The sequence below is a fragment of the Cricetulus griseus genome, chromosome 2 (assembly GCF_003668045.3).
Source record: "Cricetulus griseus strain 17A/GY chromosome 2, alternate assembly CriGri-PICRH-1.0, whole genome shotgun sequence".
Classification (NCBI taxonomy): domain Eukaryota; kingdom Metazoa; phylum Chordata; class Mammalia; order Rodentia; family Cricetidae; genus Cricetulus; species Cricetulus griseus.
Genome location: NC_048595.1, coordinates 84,149,525 through 84,156,900, shown reverse-complemented (window position 1 = coordinate 84,156,900; position 7,376 = coordinate 84,149,525). Strand labels below are relative to the sequence as shown.

The 7,376-nt window shown below is 42.0% G+C and overlaps 1 protein-coding gene across 4 annotated transcripts in view; it reads left to right on the top strand.

The window, feature by feature from the left end:
- Positions 1 to 26: 26 nt before the first annotated feature.
- Positions 27 to 7,376, top strand: part of Kiaa1958 (KIAA1958 ortholog) — a 155,128-nt gene continuing 147,778 nt past the window's right edge. For all 4 annotated transcript variants that reach the window (XM_027402998.2, XM_027402999.2, XM_035439860.1 and 1 more), the window contains exon 1: positions 27 to 287. The gene's annotated coding sequence lies outside the window, so the exon portion shown is untranslated. The remainder of the gene's footprint in view (positions 288 to 7,376) is intronic.

The following is a 7,376-nucleotide window of genomic DNA, read 5'->3' as shown; positions in this document are numbered from 1 at the left end:
CCCCGCCCGCGCTCCAAGCCGGGCGCGCGGAGCCCGGGGCGCACAGAGCGGCGCGCGCCGGTGGCCGAGCCAGGCTGGCGCCCGCGCCCCCACCGCACCACCGCCGTCACCCGCCGCGCAGCCCGCGGGGTGCCCTTCCCGCTCCACCGGCTCCAGCGTCCGGGCATCCGGCCGTGGTGCTGTCCTCCTCCGCCGCCCCGCCGTCCCGCCCCGTCCAGCCCGGGCCGCCCGGCTCCCGCAGGCCCCATCGCCCGCGTTCCTATGGACAGACGCACAGACACCTGCAGGTGGGTGAGAGCCCGCGCGGGGCTGGCGAGCTAGGAGGCGCGGGGCCTCTTTGTGTGTGGGCGGCCGCTCCGTGACCCGCGGAACCCTCCTTTTGTCTGCTGGGGCCAGCGAGACGGGAGGGCGCTAGGGGCGGAGGGGTCTGCGGGCGCAGAGCAGGGCGCGTGCGGGTTCGCGGCCCGCGGCGTCTCGGAGGGGGACTGTCCCTGAGCCAGCGTCCTCGAGCCGGGCGGGAGGGCGGGAAGGATTGCCCTGCTAGTTGGAGAGTCTGAGACGCTTCGGGGCTCTGCCCGGCTAGCTTGGTTGTCGGGAGGCACCGGGAGGTGCGTGTGGGGGGTGTGTGGAGGAACGTGCGGCGCTTCGCTCCCTTATTTATTGTTTCTAACGGAGGAGGGCTTTCTCCGAAAGACCCCCCCCCATCTGAGGCTGCGCACAGTGATTTGTATTTGTTATCAAATAAATTAAGAAAGCTAGTGAGTGTCCTGGGGAGAGGAGGCTGGGTTGACCAGATCAAAACAAACAAAAAATGTTTGTGGTTTTCTTTAGTTTTAATATCTAAAAGGTCAGGTAGTGGTTTAAATGGGGAAAATCGAACGTGACTGATTTTTTTTTCTTAATAATTATATTTATTTTGAAGTTTTGGAGTAAAGTCCCCCCAACCCCCATGGTCGTTGAAGATTAGCACTGGTAGTATAGTCTACCTATTAGTTAACTGGAGTGTCAGATAGTGACAGCTTTTAAGGTAGGACTTGCATTAGAGAGTAAAACACAATAGGTCTTTCCATGAAGGCTAAAACCTTTGTTTTCCGTTTTAAGATAGGAGACTCTTCACAGCATACGAGGAGAACGTGATGTTAGAAGTGGTTTTTCCCATCTGTATTTTATATGATGCATTTATTTATGTATTCCATGCATACAAACCAAGGACTAGGCTGTTGTATATGTTGGATATGGTGTTTTGAAAGGTGTAAGGTAGTTCTGATTTTTCATATTTGATTAGCTTGCTAACTTTGTGAACAGTTGCTATGTGTTCATAGGTCAAATAATAAATGAAGTTCAGTGAGCATTCATGAAATTCATTTCACAGACTAATACCTATGGGGTTATGTCCTTATGTTAATCTGTTTATTCCCACTCTCTTAGACAATTATTTTTTGTCTACTCTGTGAGAATTCATATTGACACATAAGTCTGACTGTTACCTGGGATTTTTTTTTTTTTTTTAATTTAATAGTTTTGAGGAGCACTAAACAATGCTAGCTAGGTACAGCCATTTGGAGAAAGTAGAAGCTTCCTTAAAACTAAGTTAGAAGATCAAAAATTATTATGCTGGGAAAACTACTTAAATTTCCATTAAGTTGTTAAAAATTCAAGAAAAACATACAGTTCAATGCACTGTTTTTCAAGTACACTATTTTTATCATAAAGAGTTTAATATGCTTAAAATAGTGATTTTTGTGGGAGAAAAATTTACCCCAGATTCTTGCCCCAGTTACATTAGATTGATGATGTTGCATACTGAATTTTTATGTTATTGGACTATACATTTATGTGTACTTAATGTCTAGAAGCAGCTTCATCTACCATAGTTGACCAGGTTTTATTATGTCCTGTTGTTATTTCCGGTCTAGATTAGGTAAATGAATTTAAACTATACAGAGGCACAGAACATAGTGTGTGGCTCTGGTCCATCATGGCCTAAACCTCTCCTTTCCCTTATGAATAGCTTAAAGAGGAGTCTTGAATTAGTCTGCTGTTATCATGAACATGGAGTTCTAGAACACTATCATAGTTGCAGCTCTAAAACAAAGACCAGGCTAACAAACTGAATTGCTTATTTGTGTATTTATTAGATTGTCAGTGGTAGTGATAAGACTTAACAAAGTATCTCTGTGTAAACGGGGGTGGGGGTGGGGGGGTGGGAATCAACAGTGTGTCTGTGTTGGGAATGCTTTGGCAAAGTAATAGTTGTGCCTGATAGTTTTCTTGGATCAGCATTAGTGTCTTTATCTGCACTGGCTGAGAGATAATACGTTGTCTTTTCATTTGTTTTTGACTGGTGTGTAAATGTTACTATTTTTCTTTCTGTATAACTAGTAATGATGCTTTTATTTTTTTAAACCTTACAACAAATAAATATTCCTTGCAGAAAATTTGAATTTGTGTAAATTGGCCTTTAAAATGAAGCTGACATTTAACTGTACTTTGTTTTCCTAAGCAACACTAACTAAGCTGTCCTCAGTTAAATCTTGGAAACTTTAAAGGCTACACGCTTTTCCAGTACTTTCCCGTGCTCAATACAGGCGTAATAAAGTAGGAAACTGGGAAGGAACAGACCTGTGACTTTTTGCCCTGTGGTGTCATCCCCCACCCACTCACTCTCTTGCAGTTCTTTGTGGTCTGGTGGGGAAGCGAGCCTGCATGAGTGTGACAGAAACCGCTCATTGCAGGACTTGTCATCTCCCACTAAGGAAGGGCACAAGCCCATGCTGCTTGTTGAAAGAATTCATTCTTGGATTAATACCCTGGTACCAGATGTATGGGGCTGGCTCTGAAGAAGCTTTCCCTCTTAAATTCTGTCAGAAATAGAGAAGCTGAGGATTGGAGAGAAGCCATTTATTTTGAACAGTTTATTTTATGACAGTTTGTGTTTATAAAGAAACCTGCTCATAATATTTACTTCAGGAATCTACATAGCTACCCAAAGACGTCCCACAGGGTTCCTTTCTTTTTCTCTTCCCTTTAAGAAAGTTTCCATGGAGCTTAGCTCTTCTCTGACACTTCTTGAGTTTGCTTCTTTCTGATCAGCTGATTTATGTGTGGACTTTACTTGCCACCACGGTTGGAGAATTCTTTTGCTAGTCTGAAATTGCACTCTGTTTGTGCTCTGGTCGGTTTCCTAGGGAACAAATGCACTGCATAGATTCCATAATGAGGACTGTGGTTGGCTAGTGACTGTGTAAATTCTGTTGTTTGGTAAAGCTTAGTCTCAAATTCAAATAAAGGTCAAGAAAGCAAAAGTACTGAAAATGCAAATTTAGGGATTTTATTTTGTATCCAGGGCCAACAATGTTTTAATAGGCTTTTCTGGAGAAAGGCAAGTTTCCCCAGCTATGTTCATTTGTTTTGCAAAGTCTTACACTTGAAGCAGTTGGGGAGATCTTTCAGTATTTCAGTATTTCATACAAAGGAGATTATTTCAGAAATGTGTTATCACACTTGCAAATCATGTAGAGAGCAAAGGGGCGAGGTGTAGGGCATCAGTTATATTTTTATACCTAGAAGGAAGTAACGTGTAATTCAGAACAATTATGCATCTTTATATGAAATTTATATGAAATACTTTAAGTCTTGAAAAACTTAAAGTATTTGACAAACTTATTCTGCCTCCTCCTCTTATTTATTTTGTTTTTTGGGACAGAGTTTTTCTGTATAACAGCCCTGGCTGTCCTGACACTCGCTCTGTAGACCAGGCTGACCTCGAACTCACAGAGATCCGCCTGCCTCTGCCTCCTAAGTACTGGGATTAAAGGTGTTCGCCATCACACCCAGCTGAAAAACTTCTAAAAAATACATAAAAATCTTATCATAAACTGCTGTTTATATAATCTAGTTGTTTTCCCATCTGATCTGTCTGAACTTTGCCCCAGAACTGCAAGTTAGAGGCTAGCTTTCCTCTCTTTCTTACTCTCCTCTGGAACCCTGTGGCTCTAGATACTAAAAGCAATGCACATTGCCGCTGTTGATAGGAAAGGAAGGATAAGAAGAAATTTACAGAGAACAAGAATGCCACTAAAACCAATGCAAATGTCTTTCACTTGATGCCTGAAAATATTTTTTTGTTTGTGAATCATCAAGGATTCTATTTATTTATTTATTTATTTATTTATTTATTTATTTATTAGAGGTCCTGGAACTCACTCTGTAGACTAGGCTGGCCTCAAACTCAAAGAAATCCTCCTGCCTCTGCCTCCTGTGTGCTGACACTAAAGGTGTGCACCACCACCGCCCGGTATTATCAAGGATTTTTTTGTTAGCTTAAACATTAAAAGAAAATACATGGTCAGGTGGTGGTGGTGGTGGTGCAGCCTTTGATCCTAGCACTTGGGAGGCAGAGGCAGCAGGTGGATCACTCTGAGTTCAAGGCCAGCCTGGTCTTACAGAGCAAATTCTAGGACAGGCTCCAAATCAACACAGAGAAACCCTGTTTTGAAAAACCAAGAAAAAAAAGGGGGGGGGAGAAAATAGAAAACACGTACCTGTTTGTAATCTTAGAGAATGGTCCAGAGTTGCCTCCACTCCTCTTCCTCGCTAACCCATGTGGCTTTTGAATTGTTAACTTCATTTCAGGCATAAAGCATGTCTTGACTAGTTTCTGCTGTTCTTGGCTTTTCCCAAAGCGGACATGACTTAAATCCTTCGTTCCTTTCCTAATTGCAAATATGGTGTCCCATCAGTTTTTCTTACAGGTATTGTGATAGGTATTTTCGGTTTTGTCATTGCATTATTTAATCCCAAACCCTCTTTCCTATTGCATGACTTGATATGTCTAAGTCACAGTTAAGGATGTTTGTGAATTGTGTGGCTGGGACATGGCCTCCCTCTCCCCAGCTTCCCTAACAGTTCCACACTATGGGTGGCTTCAGCAACAAGAATATGTTCTGATAATTCTTCAGCCAAGCAGGTTTCTATGTGATTGCAGTCTGAGGGGCCCTTGGATTGGTTTTCCTCTGCCTCTCTGTGTTCTAATCTTATTTTGTAAAGACATCATTCGACAAAGGCTTGTATGGATTAGACTGCCAATATGACTTCATTTTACCTTAATTACTTCTTTTGGAGGCCTTAGCTGCAGTTATAAGTTAAATTCTGAGGTACTGGTATTTAGGACTTGAAAGATGACTTGGAGGATACAATTTAGCCCATAGAACAGCCTGTTGTGTTCTACCTATTTTTACTACATATTCACTTCATTCTGTTTAGTGATTTCTGGTGGCTTTATCTTTAATGTCTTTGCTTTTTCACATTTCCTACGGGTTCATTATTTTTTTTAAATATATTTATTTTATGTGTATGTGTGTGTGTGCCTGCATGATGTGCACCACATGTGTTCAGTGCCCCTGGAGGCCAGACCCTGAAACTAGGGTTAAAGACAGTTGGGAGCCTCCATGTGAGTGCTAGGAATGGAACATTAGTGCTTTATAAGAGCAGCAAATGCTCTAACCACTGAACCATCTCTACAGCCTTGTCAAAGGAATGGGTGTGCATGTGCTTCTAAGTGTGTGGGTATTATGTGCATGCACATGCATATGTGGTTTACACGTGTATATATTTGCATGTATGTGGATGTGTGCATGCAGGTTCACATGAACATGTGGCCAGAACAATGGAGGCCAGAGATCGATATTGTCTGTCTTCCTCAGTTACTCTCCATCCTAGCCTTAGTTTTTGAGATAGGCTTTCTCAACAAACCTGGAGCTTATTGGTTCAGTTTGTGTGGCAGGCCAGTGTGCTCCAGGGATCTGACTGCCTGCTTCATCATTGGGATTGAGATTATAGCTGTACACTGCTGCACCTGACTCTATACTAGGGACTTGAACTCAGGTCCTCATATTTGCACTATCTTTCCAGTTCCAGGAATGGATTTTTGAGAGGGGAAAAAATTAGGAGTATAGAATAGAAAATAAGTATAAATGTAAGTTGTTTTTATAACAAACTAGTACAGAGCATTCCCTTTTTAAGAGATAAGATTCAGAGACTGAGGTTTCTTACAGCCAGCCTCTATGGTGGAGTTTGACTGTAGGCCTTACATTTGAGTGAATCACTGAGTGTGTGGCATAGTCCATGCTTTTAAACAGATTTGAGCAGAGGAATGGACAGTTGGCCTGGGAGAAGCACATGAAGTGTTAACTGCCAGAGTTCCACCCTGGGCCTCACTGCTGGGGATTGTACATCTTGTCAAATTTCTGTGTGTTGTGACAGCAGTGTTCTTTTCTAGTTGTATATTTCCAGTGTCCAAGTAGTATTCCACTGAATCATTTGTGTCCCTTCCAGTATGATGGCACTTTTGATCCCATCTTTCTCTTGCACGTGGGTCCTACGGGTCAGGGCTGGTGGCCAGCAGGAGCCCTTTGGCTACTACCTAAGCTGATGGTTGGGTCTTGATTTGTCACTGAGTATGAGCAGTGTGTCAACTCCATGCTGCTCAAAAAAAGTAGCTAAAGGCTTTATTTTGTTTACACTTTTTAATATTCATTATTTTTAGTGGATTAAATTAGAAAATTCTGGAATACCTGAGAATTTGGAAGTGTGAATGCTGTTCTGTTCTGAGGACATGTTTCCTTATGACCTATTGGTACTAATGTGCTGCTTTCTAGGGAGTTGTGCACCATTCTGTGATCTCATAGAATGCCTTATTCTCAGTCCCAGCTTCTGCACAAGTCCCTAGATTCATCAGTTACGGTTTCCAAGATCTTCTTGGTTCTGTCTGTTCATCTTGTACAGACAGATACACTGTCCTGTGACTGTAGACTTAAGACCAATTGCAGGGGCAGGAGGTGTAGCTCTATGATGCAGCATGCACTTAACAGGTACAAAGCCCTGTGTTTCATCCTTAGCGTGCATACACACAAACACTGTATTTGTATTTTCCATGTGTAACACAAACCCTTAGGATAACATTTCTGTAATCACTTAGTAGTTAGAAGTTCATTAATATAAAAATAGCTCGTGAAAAATATTTCTTGCTTTTCATATGTAAAACTGTTTATGACTTTTATACTTAAAAGGTAGTTTGACTGAATAAAAATTCTTGTATTTGACTCATGTGTTCTTTGCTCAAGTATCTTTAAAAATGTTACTTTACTATAGAGATTGGCAAGCTTTTCCTGTGAAAGGTCAGATAGTAGTTTTTCAGGTAATAATTCTGTATTATAGCTATTAACTGAGCCACCCAATCACAAAAACAGCTGTGGAATATGTAAACAAACTAGCATGATTTCTGATCTGTTGAGAGAAGTTTGATTGGTAAAACCAGTTGTGAATTGCAATTGGTCACACATCATAGTTTACAGAATCTTTTCTTTTCTTTTCTT